Here is a 19,928-nt window from a genome sequence, read left to right as displayed (position 1 = left end):
GCTGCTTCAGTCTTCTGCGGCAATTCGGCAGCTGGTCCTTCACTCCGAGAGGGAGTGAGGGACCCGCCACTGAATTGCCACCGAAGAGCAGGACGTGCCACCCCTCTCCATTGGCCGCCCCAAGCACCTGCTTGCTGGGCTGGCGCCTGAAGCTGGCCCTGATCATCAAGAGTCGTGGGGGGGAAAATGTAGAAAATGTAGGTTGCTAAACAGAATTTCATGCACTTTACACCTGTGCTTTTCTCTGTATGGCCAATTAACTTGCAGGTGAATATTAAAGATGGTATTTTAAAATTAAAATTAAAGCCCTAAATACTTTGGCTCATGGCTACCCTTGTACATTAACTCAGTAATTGGAATAACTGGATGGGCCTGCTCTAAGGATACATAGATTTTAAGATCAGAAGGGACCATTATCATCTGACTTCCTGCTTAACACAAGCCATAGATTATCACATGCTAATTTTTGCATCAAGTCCATAATGTCTGCTTGAACTAGCGGATCTTCTTAGTGAACAATCTGGAATTCTTTTCCTTTGTCGGTTCAGAGTACAGGCATTGTGACATTCAGGAGATGCTGAAGGATCTGTCTCTCTGTTTCCCCAGACTTTTCCTGGGGAGGGAGTAGACTGATTGGAGGGAAGATAAAGGGTAAGGATGTGATGGGGTTAAGAGATGCCAAATGAGGTTAGAGAGATACTACTGGATGAATTTCTTTTTCCTGTAAGATATTTGCCTGGTGTTTTTCATAAGTATTTTATATAAGTTGATTTATAGAAAGAGTTACATCATACACCCAGATACCACAATATGAAAATATAAATAAATGGATTTACACAGTTTCCCCTTCAATGAATGGTAGCCTTCGGGGACTTGCAGGTCAGTTTCCCATTTGCAGCAGAAATCACTTATGTGGAAGTCAGTAAATAAAGATTCTCTTACTACAGGAGTGGTAATAGACTGCATATAGGCAACCCCATCTTGCTAAAAAACTTCAGGTTTACAGCTCTGTCCTCTTCCCAGAAGCAGCTGTCCTGCTCCTCTCTGGGGCCTCAAGTAAGTCTCAAAAAAGATCCAACCAGTTACACACACTCTGTACACCTTTTCCCCCCTCAGCCTCAGCACTTTTCATATGGAAAATCCCTAGAGCAAGGGTGATCACTGATGCCTGGTCTACACTACAAACTTATGTAGGTATAACTATGTTGCTCAGGAGTGTGGAGTTTCCAACCCCCCCCAAGCGCTGTAGTTATACTAACCTAACCCCCAGTCTAGACAGTGCTATGTTGATGGGACAGCTTCTCCCGTTGACTTAGCTACCTCCTCTCAGGGAGGTGCAGTACCTTTGCTGGCAGGAGAAGCTCTCAGGTTGGCATAGGTAGCATCTTCACAAAGCACTACTGCAGCATAGCTGCACAGTAAGTAGAGACAAGCCCTGAGAGTACATGTCCTGGAGCCTGACTGTTTACCCTTCTTTTGTGCAGCTGCTTTGCAATGGAAAGAAACCTCAGAAAGGTCTAGTAGCCCTAGACAAAGAAGAATGTTTTAACCTACAAGATACCCTTAACTCTCTGGGTGAGATTTTTCTGTACGTGCTTAAACATCAATGACCACTAACGTGCCAGACATTAGCATCTTTTAGCATAATATATTTTCACCCCCATCTTTGCAACCAAGATTTCACAGATCTATTCTTTGAATGTACGAGAGATTTTATGCACGCAGTGTAGTTGTAGCCACGTCTCCCTAATATCCTGGGACCAACAATGTGTATGAAGTAATATTTTTTTGGGACCAACTTCTCGTCTCTCTCACCAACAGAAGTAGGTCCTCATATAGTACCTCACACACCTTGTCTTTTCAAGAGATTTTATGGCAGTCAGGTAACTTCCATTTGTGTTAATGGGCATTGCAATATATTCAAGGCCTTTGTGTAATGGGTGAATAAACTCTTTAATGTACATCAGAGGAATTTAAAGCTGTTACCTTCCTGCACTGGAGTTTGCCCGAACAGCAGCACTAGATCTTTACAGTGGAATCACACCTCCACAACTTACTTTCAGCTGTGTCCTCTGCATAACTGAATGCCATCTGTCATGGAGGCGGCACAGTGGTGAGTCTGAATAGCAGCCCAGACTCATTTTTGAAATATTGGCTGTGACTACATGGCAGAATGACTGAAAGCTTCATAGGGGAGGCAAGAGCTTCCTATTGTAACATTCTAAAAAATGAAAGACCCATTTCATCACACATACTCTTCAAGATTGTAAAATAACGGGCAACACAGTCAGTAAGAAAAGTTATTGTGTAAGCTTAAATCACCCTTCTCTATCTATTGGGAAAAATTTCTAATCTACTGATGCTGTCTCATCTTAAAGAAACAAAATATTCAGTGCGCATTCTGCAGTCTCTATTCTTCTCCCCTTGATGTGTTCCACTCCCATTAAATATGCCAATAGTTTAAAAGAAAAAAATTTCAGCATAGGGATGGTTTGAGAAAGAGTAACAAGTTCAATTGCTTCTATGGGTGGTTGGAATACAAAAAGAGCTAATCATGTATTAAAAGGATCTAGAGCAAGATTTTTATGAGGGCAAAGTTATATACCGTTGCTTAAAGCTTGCCAAAGTAATGAAACTATGAATTTATGATGACTTTCTGCTTTCAAATCATATGCTTTAGAAAGTTGAATTCAACTTGCTTGTGCTGTGTGATATATACTCCGGATTTCATTATACGGTACAGAAGATGACAGCTGTTTGATCCAGCAGTGGATCTTCAAATTTAGGAGGAGAGAAGATAACTGTGTGAAAGGAGACATTTGGGGGTATTTGGCAGGGTCACAGTGTGGATGTGCACTGAATTCAAAATCCAGTGAAATAAATGGGAGTCTTCCCATTGACTTTAAAGGGCTTTAGATCAGGCCCTTAATAAAGGGCAATACAGACCAAGTGGAGATTGATGGGTAAAGAAAGTGGGTCCAAACCTTACTGAAGAATTACAAGGGAAGAAATCAACCTCTGGAGATACATCAAGATTGGGGGAACAGCTAGAGCCTACTGGAAGGTCAAGGGAAGGCAACAACTTAAAGCCGCTACTAACCAGAAACTCATTTGAAATGCCTGGAAGAACCCCAAAAATAATCTAATCCTATACGAACCTACCAAACGTTGTAGTTTAAAAAAAAAAACACCTAGATTTTTCTTTATAAAAAAAAAAACAACGTTAATTTTTTTAGAGAGCAATGCAAGATATAAAATGTCAGGAGGCTGAGCAATATGAACTAAGGGACATTCAATTATACCTGTGCTGAAATAAGAAAAATATTGTCTGGAGAACTAGCCACAAAGCAAATGCTATTTACAGATGAACACAGAGGCTATAATCACCACATTTTTTACTATATGCCTATACAGCACCTCAAATAATAGGACCCAGACCTGGGTAAACCCCCCAGGAAGTTGTAATTGTATGTTTATAATATTAAAAGTAAAAATTTAAATCAAGGAATATCATATACTTTTCTTTTTCAATGACTTTTTTCTGCCTCATATTGAGAAAACGGACAATCAATCAATGAGTTATCTTAAGTGCCTATACACAAATGCAAGAAGCCTGGGAAACAAGCATGGAGAACTGGAAGTCCTGGAACAGTCAAGGAATTATGATGTGATTGGAATAACAGAGACTTGGTGGGATAACTCACTTGACTGGAGTACTGTCATGGATAGATATAAACTGTTTAGGAAGGACAGGCAGGGCAGAAAAGGTGGGGGAGTTCCATTGTATGTAAGAGAGCAGTATGACTGCTCAGAGCTCCAGTATGAAACTGCAGAAAAACCTGAGAGTCTCTGGATTAAGTTTAGAAGTGTGAGCAACAAGGGTGATGTCATGGTGAGAGTCTGCTATAGACCACCAGACCAGGGGGATGAGGTGGACGAGGCTTTCTTCAGGCAACTAACAGAAGTTACTAGATCACAGGCCCTGGTTCTCATAGGGGGTCTTCAATCACTCCGATATCTGCTAGGAGAGCAATACAACAGTGCACAGACAATCCAGGAAGTATTTGGAAAGTGTAGGGGACAAGTTCCTGGTGCAAGTGCTGGAGGAACCAACTAGGGGCAGAGCTTTTCTTGACCTGCTGCTCACAAACAGGGAAGAATTAGTAGGGGAAGCGAAAGTGGATGGGAACCTGGGAGGCAGTGACCATGAGATGGTCGAGTTCAGGATCCTGACATAAGAAAGAAAGGAGAGCAGCAGAATACAGACCCTGGACTTCAGAAAAGCACACTGACTCCCTCAGGGAACTGATGGGCAGGAACCTTTGGGAGAATAACATGAGGGAGAAAGGAGTCCAGGAGAGCTGGCTGTATTTTAAAGAATCCTTACTGAGGTTTCAAGAACAAACCATCCCAATGTGTAGAAAGAAAAGTAAATATGGCAGGTGACCACCTTGGCTTAACAGTGAAATCCTTGCTGATCTTAAACACAAAAAAGCTTGCAAGACGTGGAAGTGTGGACAAATGACAAGGGAAGAGTATAAAAATATTTCTCAGACATGCAGGAGTGAAATCAGGAAGGCCAAATCACAATTGGAGTTGCAGCTAGCAAGGGATGTTAAGAGTAACAAGAAGGGTTTCTACAAATATGTTAGCAATAAGAAGGTGGTCAGGGAAAGTGTGGGCCCCTTACTGAATGGGGGAGGCAACCTAATGACAGAGGATGTGGTAAAAGCTAATGTACTCAATGGCTTTTTTGCCTCTGTCTTCACAAACAAGGTCAGCTCCCAGACTACTGCACTGGGCAGCACAGTATGGGGAGGTGACCAGCCCTCTCTGGAGAAAGAAGTGGTTTGGGACTATTTAGAAAAGCTGGAGGATCACAAGTCCATGGGGCCAGATGCAATGCATCCAAGGGTGCTAAAGGAGTTGGCAGATGTGATTGCAGAGCTATTGGCCATTATCTTTGAAAATTCATGGCGATCTGGGGAGGTCGCAAATGAATGGAAAAAGGCTAATGTAGTGCCCATCTTTAAAAAAAAGGAAGGAGAAGGATCCTAGGAACTACAGGACAGTCAGCTTCACCTCAGTCCCTGGAAAAATCATGGAACAGGTCCTCAAGGAATCAATTTTGAAGCACTTAGAGGAGAGGAAAGTGATCAGGAACAGTCAGCATGGATTCACCATGGATTCATGCCTGACTAACCTAATTGCCTTCTATGATGAAATAACTGGCTCTGTGGATGAGGGGAAAGCAGTGGACATGTTATTCCTTGACTTTAGCAAAGCTTTTGATACAGTCTCCCACAGTCTTCTTGCCAGCAAGTTAAAGAAGTATGGGCTGGATGAATGGACTATAAGGTGGATAGAAAGCTGGCTAGATCATCAGGCTCAATGGGTAGTGATCAATGGCTCCATGTCCAGTTGGCAGCCGGTATCAAGGGTCAGTCCTGGGGCCGGTTTTGTTCAATATCTTTGTTAATGATCTAGAGGATGGCATGAAGTGCACCCTCAGCAAGTTTGCAGATGACACTAAATTGGGAGGAGTTGTAGATAAACTGGAGGGTAGGGATAGGATACAGAGGGACCTAGACAAATTAGAGGATTGGGCAAAAGAAATCTGATGAGGTTCAACAAGGACAAGTGCAGAATCCTGCATTTAGGACGGAAGAATCCCAAGCACTGCTACAGACTAGGGACCGAGTGGCTAGGCAGCAGTTCTGCAGAAAAGGACCTAGGGGTTACATTGGACGAGAAGCTGGATATGAGTCAACAGTGTGCCCTTGTTGCCAGGAAGACTAACGGCATTTTGGGCTGTATAAGTAGGAGCATTGCCAGCAGATCAAGAGATGTGATCATTCCCATCTATTTGGCATTGGTGAGGCCTCATCTGGAGTACTGTGTCCTGTTTTGGGCCCCATACTACAAGAAGGATGTGGAAAAATTGGAAAGAGTCCAGCAGAGGGCAACAAAAATGATTAGGGAGCTGAAGCACATGACTTATGAGGAGAGGCTGAGAGAACTTGGATTATTTAGTCTGCAGAAGAGAAGAATGAGGGGGGATTTGATAGCTGCTCTCAACTATCTGAAAGGGGGTTCCAAAGAGGATGGATCTAGACTGTTCTCAGTGGTACCAGATGACAAAACAAGGAGCAATGGTCTCAAGTTGCAGTGGGGGAGATTTAGGCTGGATATTAGGAAAAACTTTTTCACTGGGAGGGTGGTGAGGCACTGGAATGGGTTACCTAGGGAAGTGGTGGAATCTCCTTTCTTAGAGGGTTTTAAGGCCAGGCTTGACAAAGCCCTGGCTGGGATGATTTGGGGACAGTTGGGGATTGGTCCTGGTTTGAGCAAGGGTTTGGACTAGGTGACCTCCTGAGGTCCCTTCCAACTCTGATATTCTATGATTCTATGAAATGGCAGTAAAAATACATAAAGGATCTCTGAACATAGAATGTTAACATGTTTTAAAGCAGCAGCAGAATTGTCCTAATGTCAGTTCAAATGAATTAGTATCAGACAAATGAGTATGCAGATCAATTGAGAGAAATTATGTAATACAGTTAATCTTTAGTTGTTTGCAGTTTGTAGCTATGTTGGTCCTGGGATATGAAAGACACAAGGTAGGTGAGGTAATGTAATTTATTTTTGGACCAACTTCTGTTGGTACTAGGGACAAGTTTCACAGAGCTCTTCTTCAGGTCTGAGCAATGTAACCTGAGAAACTCTTTAAGGTAAATACAACCTGGGACAGATTAGCCATAAGGGGATCACACAAGCTGTAGGAGACCACTTAAATTGAAGTGGGCAATTAAGGGTTAGTGGGCAGAAACTTCCACAGATCCATCAGCCACCCCAAAACAAACCAAGGATTCCATCTATGTTATAGCCAGGCACTCACATACCACAGAATTTGCTCTGAAGAGGAAGTCCACAATACACACCAAAAACACTTAAAACCACCTTCACTAAACAAGATCACTCCACCAGAGATGTGGATCACATCATGGAATGGGCTATCCAAATATCTGAGGAGAAGATTTTGCTTACAAACATAGACCCTCATCCTGGAAGCTAGCTATACATATACTTAACTTCAAGCATGTGAGTTCTCCCATTGAAGTGAAAGGTAAACACATGCATACACATTTGCAGAATTGAGGCCTTATTTCCCCAGTCATTTAAACTGACCTCAGGGCAGATACATATTGAAAAGTGCTTTAGAGAGCCACTTCAGAACGTGGAGGCAAGAGGAAAAACAAGCATTTTCAGATTTCATTTAAAATGATAAAGCTCTACAGGTTGCAAAATAGAAAGTACACAAATAAGTATTATTATTAAAAGATTTTCCTATATTTTGAATCACTTTGCATCAGATCCTATCTGTAATTTGCCAATGACTCCCACATAGAACAATCTAATTCTGGATCTCATTTGGGAGATCTTCCATATACTCGTTATCTACAATATGTATTTGTACATAAACATGATATTAAAGTATTATTGTATAGCAGTGACTTGTGATCGTTTTAATTTTAGTGTAATACTTTGAAGCTCTAGAGAAATTTTCTGTTTTATAAAATATTTTTAACAATGAAGGTACCTAAATATATTCCGTCTACAGCAATTCTCTACCAATACGTGTACACAAGGTAATGTTCATTGTCACATTACTGTACCAAGAAGTTACATCTATTGCTGTTTATCTGTTGTCATTGGGACTACATGTACTGTACAAATGTCAAGCCAGAAATATGATATTTGCTTTTCATCTATTCCAGCAGTGTATATACTTACTATAAAGCCTTGCTATAGGCACTGAATCTTATGTCTCTATTGCTTTCTAAAGCAGCTTCCAGTTGTCTCAAAAAACACAAGTCAGATTATTTATATGACACTTAAATCTCATCCACCCACAAATCACCCTTTTCTTGAATCCTTAGACAAGTGTGATTTATTTTTTTTTCCTACTGCTCTTTTTACAGAAGTGGGCAATATTCACTTAATGTTATTGTCACTTACACTCAGACTTGCTGAAGCATAGCTTGTACTTGCTGAAACACACAAGCCTTTAGAGTTCATCTGGCAGCTTATGGAGAATTTTGAGGAACCATCCTATTTAGAAACAGTTCTGCTTAGCATACCACACTTCTATTCCTCTCCCCTTTTTCATCACCACCCGAGTTATTTTCGTGAAATGTAAGGCTTTGTTTCTGATATCTGTTTGAGACATCTTTGGCTGCTGTGAAAATAGTTAGGAGGTCACAACCAGAATTATAACTTCATGAAGGAAATAAGCAGATGGAGCTTTTCATAAATTTCCTTTGTAACCAAGAGAAAAGAATTGCTGAAAATGCACATTGTTCAGCCAGAATTGCTCCTGAATAGAATGTTTTTCTAAGGTTTTTTTTTTTTAAAAGCAGCTATCAGCCATCTTGCAAGAAACACAGTGAGGAGGGTGGCATTTTATTTTTCCTATCTCGGAGGACTGTGAGGAAAATGAAAGGTTATATTTAGAAAAGGAAACTTTTGCTGAACTATGGCCAATATTTTGACACCTGAGTGCTTAAAGTTAGGCTTCCAATTCCATTTCTGGGTACCTAAAACAAAAGTGGCTCCATTTCCAGACATGCTGAGCACTCACAGCAAACCTCAGTTTCAGTGAGAAGTGTTGGTACTCAGCACCATGGAGAAATTCAGATCACATTTAGTTAGCTGCCACAGTATTTATTTTGACTTGTTTTTATGTTGATATACATAACTTGTTTAAACATATAGGCCGAGATGTTCAAAGGGGCCTAAGAGGATTGAATCCTTTGAAAATCTGAGTCATACATGTTGTCCTATACCTCCTATAGATACAGGGCTAGAACAACAACGTGGCACAGTGAAATGTGAATTAGACTGGGCTGCACCAATGAGAATCACTTCCCCCCACACACTTCCCTTACAGACTAGGAAATGTTCATTCTGAGGAAGGACAAGAGTATTAACTGCCAGTCTTCCTCTAGTCTCCGAGTGGTAGCTCAACATGTGCAAAGGTGTTTAAATCAGCTCAAACCCTGTCCTGGTCATACCTACTTCCCAGTCAATGTCACCACTTTTAGGGCTATTCATGTGCAAGGGAGATAGCTACTGTAGTAGGAAGAGAACCTGAGACATAAGTGCTTGTGTCAGAAGCCTGATATGAGGCCTGGGCTAAACTAGTGGTCAAAGCTTTGCTGATATAAAGCAAAGTTAAGTTGTGAGCAGATTCCGGCAAGAACATGGCTGATATTGCAGAAACACACATTCCTAAGAAGTGCTAGGCAGAAAATACTCTTGCAGACACATTCCAGAAGGGTAGTACCGGAAAACCCTAATACCAAGTTGGTACAAACACATTCCCCAAAAGATAAGAGGAACATGCTGACTCATCTTAAAGACAAGGTCAGGATGACAGCATGATGGATAAAGATGTTTTGATCAAACCAATAGGTACAAGGTAATGGGTGCTGGTTAGTTACATCAGAGGGTGGCACCTAGCCACTTCAGGGGCAATATGTAACTTGTTTGTATTGGTGTATAAAGAGGTATCTCAAAGGAATTGTCTTTGGCTGGCCTAGGGGATAGTGGAAAGTCCCACCACTAACTGAGCTAGTCCATTGCAATAGCCGCGGCAGCACTTTAACGTAGCTGTGTAGTCGCAGCACCAGTGCTGGGAGAGAGCTCTCCCAGTGATTTAAAAAACCCACCTCCACAAGGGGAGTAGCTACCAGCGCTGGTGCACTGTCTACACTGCCACTTTACAGCGTTGAAACTTGCAGCACTCAAGGGGGTGTTTTTTCACACCTCTGAGCAAGAAAGTTGCATCACTGTTAAGTGGCAGTGTAGACAAGGCCTTAGTGTACCTGTAATCATTGAGCCAGGACATTAGAACCATGCTTGGTTGACAATGAACCTAAGTGCCTTCGCTACGAACTGAGTCTGTAGTTATTTGCATAAGTGCCAACTCCATGGGTGCCAGACCTGGAGCACCCATGCAGAAAAGTTAGCAAGTGCTCAGCACCCATTGGCAGCCACGCTCCCGCCTGCCCTCCAGCACCTTTCCCCCACTAGCAGCCCCTGTTTCACGGTGTGCAGGTCAGCTCATGGAGGGAGGGGGATGAGCAGGGATGGGGTGTGCTCAGGGGAGGGGGTGGGAAGAGGTGGGGCAGGGGGTGGAGCAGCAGTAGGAAGAGGCGGGGCAGGAGCTTTGGAGAAGAGGTAGAGTCGGGGGGGGTTGAGCACTCCCTGGGTAGAAGGGAAGTCAGCATCTATGGTTATTTGGCAGTCTGATCAAGGTCTGCTGTGCCAGCTGTCTGTGCAGAGCTGGGACAGCACACAGAGCGAACACACACATGCAGCCAAACATCTGACAACAGCTACGTTTTCATACTTATACTTTCCTCCCCTTGTGATCTTTCCATTACCATGCTTTCTAACCAGGGTCTCTGGCAGCAGAAGTTAATGAAGACCCTGGCATGGATCTAGCCCCTAACTTTATTATTATTTTTTTGTCAGCTTATAGGGTATTAGACACACATCTCTGTTATCACCATTGAAGCAATATACCCAATTTCCCAAGCATCCTGCTAAAAACGTACAATCATGTTTCAGTAAATACATACCATGTTCCTTCAACTGAAAGGCAGTGCTTGTGAGCATGCTTGACAAGTGTCACAGGCACCACTGTTTATCTTACAGCATGAAATTTACTGCATCCCCTCCCGTTGTATTAAAATATAATCTAACAATGTTTTTCCAGCCCTCAAACTAACATTTCATTATTTTTCATAGACAGCTGAGGATATATTAAATGCTAACTTTGTGCATAGGGAATGACTTTTTCCACTTTTCAGTAATGATTTTTTTTAAATTTGTTTCTTTCCTCTAGCAGAGCATGTAATGTCATGGGGAATTGCACTGCTAAAGCATTTTTAATTGTGAAGCATTATGTTCCCATTCATGTCTTGTGATCTTGGTTGCCCTACAGTACATGAAATCTATTTTTAATTTTTGGGAATGAATAAACATTTATAGACAGACGTTCATAACTAAAACATTTCCATTGAGTTACACTGGTATGTCAATAAGCACAGACCATATTTTGAAATACACAGATAGCAAAGCTGCGTTGTATATTAGCTCTTTGGGGTATTCTCATAATTCATTGCATTCTTTCTGTGCAGTGCCTCACAGATAGACACTATGTTTGAAAGAATTAAAATAGAACATTAAAGTTCCAGAACCAGCATGGGGAAATGCCAGATTTAAGGTTCTCCATGAAACCTTAACAAAGTCAGAGTTTAAGGCCAGAAGGGACCACAGATTATCTAGTCTGAGCTCCTGTTTATTACAAGCCACCAACTCCCACCAACTCCATGCAGCACCCAAAGACTAAACCAAACAACAAAAATTAGACCCCAGTATACTAAACTCTAATGTGCCATAGGCAAAGATTAGGAGGGCCTGAGATGGATCAATGCCTGAGGACCCTGCAGTAGCAGAGAACTGAATAAATAAACATCCAGATGATCCTGGGGAATGACCCTACCTCATGTTGTGGCGGAAGTTGAAAAATCTTCAAGGTCACAGCCAATCTGACCTGGGGAAAAATTCCTTCTTCACCACACATATGGTGATCAGTTAGACCCTGAGCACGTGAGCAAGAGCCAGCCAGCCAAGGACCCAAAAGAGATAATGTTCAGTGCTACCTCAGAGCCCTGACCCAGTGTCCTATCTCCAGCTATGACCGTGCTTCAGAGGAAGAAAAAAAAAATAAAGCCACCCCAGAATATATTGGAGGAAAAAATAAGTCCCTTCCTGACCCCTGCAGATGATTGGCAGAAGCCCTGAAGCATGAGCTTTAGGAACGGATGACACAAATAAAAACGGACCCGCAAGGCTGCTAAGCCCTGCCCCCAACCTTGACAAACACCGAGTCATACAATCTCACTCAGATTTGTCCACCTCTTTCTTGGAACTACATTGTTTACCCCCACAACCCCTAGTGTGAGACTGTTCTAGAACCTCACTCCACTGATGGTTAGAATCCTTCTACTTTCCAGACTGCATTTGCTCATGGCCAGGTTAGCTCAACCCCCTTGTTCATATACATTATGATAGTCTTCAATTATGTGATTGGTACAGGATTTCAGCCTCATTCAATGTACCAGCTCTCCACAGGCCACCAGCAAATGCTGCTATAGGGTATAATAGGTGGGGTTGGCAGCACCGCCTGTTAAAACATATGAAAAGTAAAATAAAATAAATGTGTCAGTTCTCACATGGGCAGGAGAGATTTGCTAGAGCTTAACAGCTCAAATCACCAAAATTTCCATCCTCACTGAGCATGCTTGAGCCTCTCAAAGCTCCTAGTACTGTCTTGACTGCACATGTGTAACCAATGTGCTTAACAGGGAGATATCTTGAACAGATCTAGAAAGAACGGGGAGAGAGGAGTGAGTTGGATCTGGGTAATTGCTGCTAGGTTGATACACAATTAGCATTCCACACCCAGAAATTTTTGGAATTGGGTGTGGTAGTTTGGGACAGGTTCCCCCTAACTGGACTCGGACACCATTGAGGGCGAGCAGTCAGGACAGCTGGTTTACGTAAGGGCATGTGACCTGCATGGCTATGTTGGGAGAAGCTCAGCCACAGGAGCAGAAAAGAGGCTGCTTTCCCCTAACTCAGAAGCATTTTGCAGCAGATTAGTGCTATTGTTAATTATCCAACCCAGGCAAGCCCTGGCAGTGTTAGTTAAAGGAACAGGAACTTGGGAGAGAAAACTTCTTTTATTTCAACTGTTTGCCTTGAATGTTATTTGATTTTAGCTAAACAGGTTTAGTTAAATTGTTTTAACCAGTAGGCTTCACCAACTCTCTTGTCAGTTAAATGTGATGTTGGGGGAAAAGTTATCTATATTTTGGTATTCTCCGTTCTGTATTTTTCTTGTAAAAAGGTCTTTTATTTATATACTTAATACTGATTGATTGCTAGGTTGGGGAGCTGACATACTAATAGAGCAATTCCACAGTCCAGAAGAGGAGGAGAAACAGTCTGCCTGGATTCCAGATGGAAATTTCTGTCAGCTAGAGGAGGGAAGATAGTGCTGCAGTGCTTTTGACTCAGCTGATGGTTGACGAACAAAAACTCTAGCTGAGATTCAGGTGAAATCAAGCTAAGCTTTTGGAACTCTGAGTTACTTCCCACTGTGTGTTTGAGGGGACTAACCTCTTTAGATTTGTGGGGGAGTTGTTTATATTTATGTAAAACTAAAGATAATTCATGTGGATTATGAAATAGCCTTACTATGTAGTAGAATTAAGCTATTATGTTTCTTTATTATAGGATTTTATAAAGTTGGTACTTGATTTAATTCTTTTTGGACTTGATTGTTGGGAGGTTGACTGTGTAATCCTTGCTGAAAATCCTCAGTGACTGAATCCTGGGTCTCCATGCAATTTTCTATAGGAGCTGTGTTTAAGCACTAAGACAGGAGAGTGAAGTAAATTCTAGCCCACGGCCTATTCAAATGTTACACATGCACCATTCCCACAGAGCAGTGAGCATGCTCCAGGTCTCAGCCTGTGCGTGACTGGGCCATGCACCTGCCATCCTACAGATCAACGGAGTATGCTCCCTCCAGCCCAGAACTACAGTACAATGCCAGATTTTTTTGTAGTGACTGCTCCCAGCTGGACACTGGAACTTACAGTAGGGAGCCCATAGGTGCCGACTCCATAGGAGCTGCAGGGCTGCTCAGCACCCACTGGCAGCCAGCTCCACATCTCCCTCCTAGTGCCTCCCATCCACCCATGCTGTTCTGCAGCATGCTGGAGGGGGGGAGGCATAAGGGCAGGGTGCACCTGGGGGAGGGGGTGGAACTGGGGGGGCTTGGGGAAAGAGGTGGAGTGGGGGCAGTGCCTGGGGCTGATTAGGGGTTGAGCACCCCTGGGGAAAGGAGGAAGCCGGCACTAGTGAGGGAGCCTCTCTCTTGTGAAGTCTCAATGACACCCCCACCCCACCTTGCAGGCACTCAGGCAATGAGGAGCAAGCATCCAATTCAAATGCAGAAGAGATGAGAGCCAGACTAGGGCACTTCAGAAGAGTAGATTGGGACAAGAAACCTTGGGGTGGAGATTTGGTAGCAGCCTTCAACTACCTGAAGGGGGGTTCCAAAGAGGATGGAGTGAGGCAGTTCTCAGTGGTTGCAGATGACAGAACAAGGAGCAATGGTCTCAAGTTGCAGTGGAGGAGATCTAGGCTGGATATTAGGAAACACTATTTCACTAGGAGGGTGGTGAAGCACTGGAACGGGTTATCTAAGGAGATGGTGGAATCTCCATCCTTAGAGGTTTTAAAGGCCCAGCTGGACAAAGCCCTGGCTAGGATGATTTAGTTGGTGTTGGTCCTGCTTTGAGTAGGGGGTTGGACTGGATGACCTCCTGAGGTCCCTTCCAACCATTATATTCTATTATTAGAAGCCAGGGAGGGAAACAAGGAGCTGGTGGGGGCAGGGAGGTGGGAGAAGAGAGGAGACAGGTCTGACACGGATCAGGAGTGAGCAAGGGGGAACTTGAACTGCCTTGGCAAAGAGACTGGGATAAGGAGCTGAGGACACAGTTTGGATGAGTTGTCCGGTGAGAAAACTGGGAGCCATGAGGATGGAGAACATGGGTGAGTAAGACATCAGGGAGTGAGGAAGGGAACTGGGATTGGCTGGTCAAGGAGACTGGGACTAGTACAAGGAAGGAAGTTGGATGGATGAGACTATGACTTACTGTGTAAGGAGACTGGAACTAACTAGGAGAGGAGCATGGGACTAGGACAAGCAGTCAGTGATGGAGTAGAGACAGGACTAGCACAGAGTGGAAGGGAAGGGGCAGAAAGGATCAATCTTGGGGTGGGGACAAAGTTGTAAGAAGAGTCTGGGCCCACTAGAGTGTGAAGACTGGAATCCTGGGTTCCAGACTTTCACCCTTCCTTTGCTGTCAGCAAATATCTGCAAAACTCAAATGGCAATGTCTGTGTCAAGTCCACTTGTGCTTTTAGTGCACACAGCAATAGCAGGATGTCCTCCTCGATCAGTTACTCATTAACTCACGTGGCAGACGTCTGTGTGGTGAACTTACAGGTTTCAACCCTGGTGATGAACCATTATGATGTCACATGATTTATTTTCTGTTTTTTCAGTTTGCTTTTTCAAAATCCTGGGAAATCTCCTCCACACAGACCCACCCACCCCATTAAAAGATGAAGGGTGCAATGTCACGTACTCAAAAAAGTTAGGAAATACCAGAATTAAGGTTCCCTAGCCAACCTTAATTCGGCCTCCTTGCACATGTGCATTATGATAGTATGTGTTCATGTAATTAAAGACTATTTTTTCCACAGGATAGAGTTGCTCTGGGAATGAATCAGAGTTGCACAGTGAATCTAAGAGCCCCTGCCTCATTTGTTGCAGAAGTTGGAAGGAGTGTGGTGAATAAGGCAGGGATTGCAGGAAGAGAAAGGAAGTTGAATGCTGCCCTGGAGCACTGGATTTTATCTCTGCCTCTGCTACAGAGTTCTAATGTGATGCTGGCAAGTCATTTAAACCAAACTTTTCACACATGGTTACTTACTGTGTGTTCTTCAGTAGCTTGGTGTTCAACCTGAAGTCTGAGATACAGAAGAACTGAGCACCCACAACTGCAACTAAAATCAATGTGAGCTGTGCTTTGAACATGTAAGTGCCATATAATGCTAAGTACCCTGAAAAAAAAGTCCAAGTCCTGTGTATCTCAGATTGGACCCCCAAATTTAGTGGCTACTTTTGACCTTAATCTCTCTGTGCCTCAGTTTGTCATCTGTAAAATGGGAATAAGCAGTCTCCCCTTCATAGGGGTTTTGTGCACATGCAATTTTAATTCTGGAATTGCCTAACTTTTGAGTGTTTGAATTTACAACCTTAGTTTTCTTTAAAGTAGGTTTTTTGTGTGTAATTAAGCAATAGTGCTGCCTTTGCATATTCCTGTCATGTTCAATTTAAAACTCAAGTAATTCTTGAACAGAGTTCCCAAGTATCAATGGCAATGAGCTCAACTGTGAATTGCCACCTATATTTAAGGACTGTCTTTGTGTGTGTGTTTGTACAGTGCTTAGCAAACTGAGGTCCTGATCTGTGATTGAAGCTGCAAGTAACTACCCCAATATAGATAGTAAGTAATAATTTCATCTCATAATTAAATCTAAATATTTCACCCAAAGACATGATTTTTTTTCTTATTATCGATGCTTAACCAACTAATTCAAAGCTCATTTCAGTAACAAATCAAGTACGAAACAAAGTTAATTACACCATGGATCAGAAATTCATTCACTTTGTAATTAAAAGTTTGACATAAAGCCACAGAATAGTCCCTGTGAGTCCTTTCCAGAGATTCCTAAAAATAAGAAGCCTCAGAAAGCAATTCTCTCTCTTAAAAAAAAAAAAAAAAAAAAGTGGTTACACTTTCTATAGAGAGACAAATCCAAATAGAATCCAAAACAACTTTAGTTCTCTCAAAGAATCCCATAAGAATATTCAGCCTGCTATTAAAACATGAAAGTACCAGCTATTTTAGTATTTAAGGTAATATAGTAAAGAATTGTTAGAATCTGATATGATGAATTGTAAAATACAGTCGAACCCATTTATGTCGACCTCGGTTAACTTGCCAATCCTATTAACTCGAGGTTTTAGAAGTGGAACCGCCAAACTCCCTCTTTATCTTATGGGCTTCTCATCTGTTATGTCGATTTGCCCAACCCTAATATCTCGAGCCCGGCTCCCCGCGTCCCCAGCCACCCGCTCCCTGGCTCTCCAGCCGCGCGGTTCCCCCCAGCCGCCGCCCCGCTCCCCGCGTCCCCAGCCGCCCGCCCCACCCCCCGCATACCCGGTCCCTGCCCGTCCCCCCGCCCCCGCAAACCGGCCCCGCATACAACCCCGGTCCCTGCCCGTCCCTGCCAGCCCGGCCCCGCTTACACCGGTCCCTGCCCGTCCCCCGCCAGCCCGTCCCCGCATACCTGTTCCCCGCTTTGCCTGCCGCCTGCCCGCCCGGCTCCGCTTCGCCGGGTCCCCGCTTTGCCGCCCCCGCCCCTCCGCCGGCTTCGCTTCGCGCGCCCGCCAGCCCGCCCCGCATACCAGGTCCCCTGCCCGTCCCCGCCAGCCCGTCCCCTCATACCTGGTCCCCCGCTTTTGCCTGCCGCCTGCCCGCCCGGCTCCCCCGCTTTGGCCGCCCGCCGCCCCTCCGCCCGGCTTCGCTTCGCCGCACCGCAGCCGGCCCCGCATACCCGGTCCCTGCCCGTCCCCCCCCACCGTCCCGCCCGTCCCCGCCCCACATACCTGGTCCCGGCTTCTCCTGCAGCCCGCCCGCCGGCTCCGCTTCCCCGCCCGCCCGTCCCCGCTTGCCCGCCCCCGCATACCCCGGTCCCTGCCTGTCCCCGCCCGCCCGCCCGGCCCGCATACCTGGTCCCTGCCCGTGCCCCCCCGCCCGTCCCCCGCCCCACATACCTGGTCCCGGCTTCTCCTGCCGCCCCGCGCCCGCCGGCTCCGCTTCCCCGCCCGCTGGTCCCCGCTTCCCCGCCCCCGCATACCCGGTCCCTGCCTGTCCCCCGCCCGCGCCCGCCCGGCCCGCATACCTGGTCCCTGCCCGTCCCCGCCCGTCCCCGCCCCACATACCTGGTCCCGGCTTCTCCTGCCGCCCCGCCCCCCGCTCCGCCGGCTTCCGCTTCCCCCCCGCCGGGTCCCCCGCTTCCCCGCCCCCGCATACCCGGTCCCATGCCTGTCCCCGCCCGCCCCCCGGCCCGCATAACCTGGTCCCTGCCCGTCCCCGCCCGTCCCGCCCCCACATACCTGGTCCCGGCCTTCTCCTGCGCCCGCCCCGCCGGCTCCGCTTCCCCGCCCGCCGGTCCCCGCTTCCCCGCCCGCCCAGCTACCCGGTCCCTGCCTGTCCCCGCCCGCCCGCCCGGCCCGCATAACCTGGTCCCTGCCCGTCCCCGCCCCACATAACCTGGGTCCCGGCTTCGCCTGCCGCCCGCATCCGCCGGCTCCGCTTCCCCGCCCGCCCGTCCGTCGTCCGTTCCGTCCCGCCCGGCTCCGCTTTGCCGGATCCAGCCACGTGCAGGCAGCGCGGTAAGGGGGCAGGGAGGGGGTGGGGGGGTGGATAGGGGTTTATCTCGATCATTGGTTATCTCGATGGCTTTTGGCAAACCCCTAGGCCGTCGAGATAACAGGGTTTAACTGTAAATCCAAAATGTGCCTTCAGTTAGAGAGAAATCAAATAATAAAATTAAATATTTTCTAATGTCAATGTGAAATTTTTTTAAAATGCGAGAGTTGCATTTGAACGTATAGGTTAGTGTGTAATCTAATTTGTTCACCCATCATTTGCAAATATACAGATTTTTAGAGGGGAACACAAATCTTCATATTAACTTCTGTACCGTCCCATTTTCTACCCTTTTTAGGACACATGCTCAACCTTTCCCTTTCATACAGGCCAGTTTTTCTATCAGTCCCTGGAAAAAATATAAGCAGCTTAAGGATCTGTGAATAGACAAACAAGCTGGTCCATCAGCGAACACCACAGATCTTCACATGAACACACACAAATCTCTGCCTGGTGTGATAATAAAGCAACCTTGACTAACTTAGCTAATAGAGGGAATGGATACGTTGAGCAGACATAATAGATATTCCTTCCTGTAGAGATCAGTGGCAGACATGCATACAAATTAATACATTTAGTTGCAAAAATGCCAGGTTCCAATATGTTAAAATGGACATGTTCCTTCTGCCACCTTTGTGTTGACTTCACCATGAAAACAATAAGGATTCCTAACCTATATAATCTAAGTTACAAGGACTGTCATATTCCTCTTCCGCTCTTCTTTTATTGTCGGAAGACCTTTTTATTACAAGATCTTTAGAGGCTATGTCATCTCATGCCTGTTAAGCACTATGCATACTTCTGGCACTGTATAAATAATGAGTACTGATTGCACCATAGCTCATAATGTTTCAGAGTCATAATATACACCATGAATCAGAAGAGATTTATTATTGTACTGTCTTCTACTTAAGTCGGAAATTTAGCGCAGAGGTTTTATTCTTGGTTTAATAAAAATCTAGTCATTGTAAGGCACCTGTGACAATTAAGGAGCTATGTAAATAGTGCCAAAAGGCAGTCGGAACTTAAAAAGTACTTACACCTTCTTGCAAACCAGCAAGAAAAATGAGTATCTTATAAACCTCACACTCATGTTGTTGCCTGCTGGTCTCCTATTCAATAAACAATAGTTGTAAAAATGGGGAAAAGAGTTAGTAAGAATTCTGATTTTTCTTTGCAGATTATGAATGGATCAAAACTTGTGCAAGGACTGAAAAGCAAATTATGGTAATAGAACAGCTATCCCCACCTACAGAGTGATTAAAAAAATCAAGACTTTTTTGCTGCAAAGCTTTTTTTGCTGAAGACAATAGCAACACAAAAGCTTTTAAAGACATTTCATTGTCCAGTGCAGAGTATTACAAGGCTATTGAATTAGAATATCAGAAAACACATTCAGGATGATTGTATACTAGCCAGAAAAAGTAAACTGGTCGTTCCCTGCTTCTGATGAGTCATGCGAATGATGTGATTAAGCAGATAAATGTAGCAATGATCAATGTGTTGTGGATGGTTGCCTTGAGATGACAACTACACTACATAACGTGCGTGTCACACTGTCCAGATTTAAAAAAAAAAAAACCACATTAGCAAATCCCTCATACTTCTAACCTCATCCTTAAACAATTACTCACATTGTACTAGGCACTTTTCAGAAGGTATAGAGACAAGGCTCACTGATGCGGACAATTTTACAGACTTAGGGTATGTCTA

At 44.6% G+C, this 19,928-nt stretch overlaps 1 long non-coding RNA gene across 2 annotated transcripts; it reads left to right on the top strand.

Moving 5' to 3' along the window:
* The first annotated feature begins 605 nt into the window (after positions 1 to 605).
* On the top strand, positions 606 to 19,506 carry LOC123366642. 2 transcript variants are annotated; one of them, XR_006578165.1, is made up of 5 exons: positions 606 to 651; positions 13,021 to 13,190; positions 15,418 to 15,751; positions 16,161 to 16,223; positions 19,396 to 19,506. It is a non-coding gene; the product is annotated as an uncharacterized LOC123366642 (long non-coding RNA). The 2 variants fall into 2 exon arrangements; XR_006578164.1 differs by lacking the exon at positions 16,161 to 16,223 and having other exon boundaries at positions 19,396 to 19,472.
* The last annotated feature ends 422 nt before the right edge of the window (positions 19,507 to 19,928 follow it).

Source organism: Mauremys mutica, chromosome 1 (genome assembly GCF_020497125.1).
Source record: "Mauremys mutica isolate MM-2020 ecotype Southern chromosome 1, ASM2049712v1, whole genome shotgun sequence".
Taxonomy (NCBI): Eukaryota; Metazoa; Chordata; order Testudines; family Geoemydidae; genus Mauremys; species Mauremys mutica.
This window is presented reverse-complemented; position numbering and strand designations above follow the sequence as displayed.